Consider the following 5,097-nt stretch of genomic DNA (forward strand, 5'->3'; position numbering starts at 1 on the left):
CGAAAAAGCGCGACACTCAGACTCAGACGAGAAACAGATACAAAAATAAGTTTGGAAAAGTTTGAAAACTTAAACAGACAGCCATAAACTTAAGACACGAGATTCAAGAAACACGGAAGTGGGCCCACCTTACCGCAGAGTTGCAAAGGTGAGGGAGTGGCCACCTGCCGCCGCCTGCTGCTCGACTACGGAGAGACAATCTGTCAGGCCCGGACTCTCGAGAGCAATAACACTTTCTGCAAGGCTTTTATCCCTACAAGAATTACACCAGAATCAGGTAAGGTGAAATATTAATATACGCTTAGGCTATGTTTATTACAGCAAAGGGATTTACAACTTCTGCTGAGGTGAGCTTTACAATTTACACAGCTGCTTGCAATGGGCCCACTTGTACAGAGGTTAACGGCAAAAACGTATACGCAGGCATTACAGCAACTTCACGAATTAAAAAAGTGTAGGTAGTTGCTGTTTGTAAAAAGCACGTTTTTTCCTCCACTCTTATTTCCAGTCTTGGTGGGATAATGGAAGTTTTTGGATGTCAAACTTGGCTTTTAAGCTTGAATACTTGTATTTTCTTTCTCATGGTAGTGGTAGTGTTTATAATGGCACAATGTAAAGAGCTAGCTAGCTGCCATTCTCTCCCCAGAAAAAGGGAGAACATTTCATTATTACAGCAAGTCTGTGCAGGTGGAGCAGCAGCAGCAGCCACATTCCAGTGCCTGGGGTCATGACGGTGCAGTGTGCAGACCCTCTGAGCACAGCACTGTTTAGAGAGCTAAATGCCTGCCTGTGTTGACAAGAACCTACCAGGAAAACCCTTTTCCCTTATCTACTGCCCTCATTCTGTCTTTATTAGGGAAAACTGTCTCTTAACAATGGCCTGACATTCAGGAGATATACTGGTTATGGGCATTTTTGTCTCAAAAACATCCTTTTTGTGAGATAAGCTTAATTCAGTGTGGTTTAAAGCTACTTTATTTATATAGGTAGTATCTGTGTAATTTGATTTCTGAGAGTTGATGTTGCTGACACAATGCCCACACACACTATCTGATGACACTTATTTTGGAATTACAGTCATGACTGCATGTCATGACAGATTCTGTCAAGGATGTTGTGTCTTCATTTTCACTACTATGCAGTTTACAAAGAGAGAACAGGGTTACACAACACTGGACTTTTCAGATATACAAAAACAATGACGATTGACTTTTCTCCACTAAGTAGTTGACATGTTACAGAACAAACATAAACAAAACATGTTTTAAATTGAATCGCTGAGATTTGAATACATTTTTTTTAGGTTTGGATTTGCAAACATACATACTTAGGGAAACGTTTCCAAGTTGAACAAATATAATTGTCGGACATAAATATATCAAATTTACAATGGAAAAACCCCCAGAAAAGTGATACATTCTCAATACAGAACTACAGAATTGTGTTATATTTACAGAATACTATATTTAATCCAGTATTATTTGCTGCAGCTATAGATATCAAAGTATATCTACAGTAAGCGAACATCCGTTGTCATAAACAGCTTGAAATGTATTGATGTCCTCTCTCTCTCATGTACAGCCTTGTTGAAAGTGGAAGCTTCTCCTGCCAGCTGCTGTGGAATTGTAATCTCATTTTTCACAATTTGTCATCCTGTATCAGTCCCTGTCATTCACCTCATAGAGACTGTATGTTTTGAATAAGAAACAGGAATTAAGCTAGGGAAGAGTGGCAGCAGTAATGAGCAGTAATAACTCCTCATCTAGACAAATGTTTGGGTGCTGAATATTCCCGTTGCAGTGTTTGTGAGTGTTGAAAGGCTTCGTTCACTCCACCTTGGTTTCAGTTTTGTGATAAAAATCTCCCTCGGGAACAGTCGTTACCATAACAACTCAAGTGCCAGCATGACAGTGTGGAGAGAAGCAACATCACTGCGTGCCTGGAAAGTGTCTCTTTTGTTCACCTAAAAAAAACTAGAGGGATGTTAAAAACACGTAGAAGAAAGGACTTCATGCCGTCAGTGAATTGAATGATGGGCTTTTGTTGTTGACAAGACTGTCCTACTCCAAAAAATAACTACAACATTATTGTCCAACTGAATTACAGCAGCATTGCACGATGCCAAAAACATGCCTTATTTGTCCAACTGATTTGTAAAAAGAACTTCATGAAATATTCAGCAAAATAAGCCAAACTTCTCATATTATAAATGTCAGCCAAAATACAAGTAGCTGCAAAACAATTGAACAAGAAACAGTATGAGAATGGCAAAATTATTAATTTAATACATAAATACCTGATTAAAGAATAAGTAACCAAGACCCTGGATCTTACTAAGCATTTGCTGGCAACTTTAAACACCAGACTTTGACCCATATTTATCACACTTTCCTCAACAAACACTTAATGAAAGCAAAGTTATGAGTTTACGTGTTCTTGTGTGAGAGCAATAAGACACATTTATGAAGCAGCTTACTCCTTGTTAGTGTAAGAGGAACCTTTAGGAGCAGCTCTCGAATGAGGGACCCTAAATTTGCCAGATTTAACATGTTAAAACCTTTGTTAAGCAATACGTTTAACTACATTATTTTATTATCTCCTCTAGCAATTTACACGTGACATTAACAACAATCTAAAGTATATTTACGGAAGAAGAATTTATAAGGAAATAATTGCCAAATGACTCCATTGGAAACTGTTGTGTTTCAGTCCAAATTACAGTGTTTTCAATGCCCCATTTTTCTGTGTTTTAGTGATTAGGTGTTAGAATTCAAACTAGACAAAGATCAGGTCTCACACACAAGAAGTAGACTGGAGGTCAAATGTCTTTCTTTGTTGTTTTCTAAAATAGCTGACAAACAGATTTTGCAATTCCGTCCAAGGACATGTAGCAATCTGTACTATGTACAGTATCTCTCTAGGTTGACTCATTGTTTCTCCCATGTGAGCCAAGGAATGTATTTGTATATCCAGCACCATACATACTTCCATTCATGGACGTTTTTCTTAGACGTAATCCTAAACTTCACCCTCTTCCTCCTCAATCTCCCTCTTGTCAGGCCTCCCACACCCAGGTGATGGTGCAATGTGCCGGCCATGCTGCACACTCATCCTGTCTCTCTTTCCCTTTCTCACTACACACACATAAACACACCTACACACCTACACACCTACACACACACACACACACACACACACACACACACACACACACACACACACACACACACACACACACACACACACACACACACACACGGCTCTGCTGGGGAATTCATGGCCTCAGGCTAACAAAACACAACCCTGTCCAACAGCGGCAGAAAGCCCTGAGAAAAACTAACACAGCTCAGCTTCCTCGCAGCAGTGTAACAGCATGGAGCTTAATTTAAAAGAAAACACCTTCTGACTCTTATCTAACGGACACTTTCGTGAGGTGGGTAACCAACAGAAATCTTAACCTCAAAGCTAGGTGAGTTTTTAAAAAATATATATTTAGCCCAGTCTTAGCTGAGTCAGCCCAGAGGTTTGAATGACAGAATATCAATGAGAGAGTAGAGAGTCAATTTATGTTCAGGGCTTAAGGTCAGACCACCTCTTGATGTATTTCCCTGATTTTTTAATTTAATCCATCGGTTTTTTGCTGCCCCAATCAATGTTTGATGAAACCTTCAAGAAAAGTTCAACCTAAGTATGTGCAGACTTTCAGCTTTTCCAGTGTGCCTGTGATTGTGTGCTCAGCTTTTTATGATGTATGTTTCCATTACAATGTTTGTTTAAAGCTAAGTGGCTGGAGCAGGATCTGCTGTTGCTGGGATTTCTAATGTGGTATTTATGTCTTAAAGGAATAGTCACACATTTGGAAATAACTAATTTGTTTTATGCCAGGGGTTGGATTTTAACAAGAATAACACCACCCTTTTTTCTGCTCATAATGTAGCTGTAGCTAGCAGCTGGTGAGCATAGCTTAGCACGAAAACAAGGGGCATCAGCTAGCCTGCCTCTGTCCATAGCATATGGAAGCTTATAGCTAATGCGCCAAAGTGTAAATTAGGAAGTCACTGCTAACTAACTAAGATACAACATGTTTCACAGTGAGATTGAGCAGTGCTGGTGGGCAGACATTGAGATCCTGGGACAGGGCCAGCCTTAAGTTTTTTTTCAACAGTCAGCCAGAAATCTCCTCTTCTATATTTTGAAGGTTTTTACCAAGTGATATGTCCATGTATCATTAATAGCCTGATTAATATAACATTTAATATGGTAACACTGCTTTTTATTTGATTGCTTTTGACAGATTTATGGATGGATACAAAGAGATATCCCCATTTTTCTAACCTTGCTCTATCCAATGTTTATTCTGGAAGTGTATGCAAGTTTGAACATTGCTCAATTGCATATTTAGAAATACAAATGAGCTGTGGGGGTTTCATGGTGATATTAGTTAAATATGTCCCCCTATTCCCCTTTAGACTCCCTTGAAGAAGGGCAGTAGAGCTACATTTGGAGCTCTTCTCCTCACATTCTTGCATAAAGGAAAAATCAACAAAGGTTGCATAACGGCTCCGGTTACTACATATCCGGTTAGTCATAACTGTTGTTTGGTTTGCCGAACAGATTTAAGGTGTTGTTTTGTTTTACAACACTCTTCTGTCAGCCTCTGTTTCCCTTCAACAGCACATACGTAAAGTTTAAGTTGTGTTTGTATTTTGGGAGAAGTGGTGATTTCTGGGAGTTTTTCTCACTGATTTGGAAGATACAAGTCTCCACACTGACACAAGTTTTCTTTGTGAATCACTCAGGCCCTCACTTGAAATCACGGTTAGGAAGGAATGTAATCAGCGGATATCAGAATGAAATGGTATGAGTCACTGCATGGCACAACATCACAGCAGGACTGTTAAGTGCAAGGCAGTGCTATAAAGAAGTCACAGTACTCTTTTGTTAAAGACACATTGTCAGTTCAGTTAAACATGCTTTACCTGGAACACAGTCTTAAAAACAGCAGCTTATTATACAGAACATGCTTTGTAAACTTCTGGATGGAAGTGTTGGAGCCCTGATGGTTGACTGATGACTTGTTCCCTTTGTCTTTCGAAC

General features: G+C 39.4%; 1 long non-coding RNA gene across 1 annotated transcript in view; it reads left to right on the plus strand.

The window, feature by feature from the left end:
• The first annotated feature begins 205 nt into the window (after positions 1 to 205).
• LOC104964449 (uncharacterized) overlaps positions 206 to 5,097 on the plus strand; it is a 13,203-nt gene continuing 8,311 nt past the window's right edge. Inside the window, exons 1-2 of the long non-coding RNA XR_800418.1 lie at positions 206 to 277; positions 2,805 to 2,806. This is a non-coding gene — a long non-coding RNA (uncharacterized lncRNA). The remainder of the gene's footprint in view (positions 278 to 2,804; positions 2,807 to 5,097) is intronic.

This window comes from Notothenia coriiceps, unplaced genomic scaffold (assembly GCF_000735185.1).
Source record: "Notothenia coriiceps isolate Sejong01 unplaced genomic scaffold, NC01 NC01_scaffold00037244, whole genome shotgun sequence".
NCBI lineage: Eukaryota > Metazoa > Chordata > Actinopteri > Perciformes > Nototheniidae > Notothenia > Notothenia coriiceps.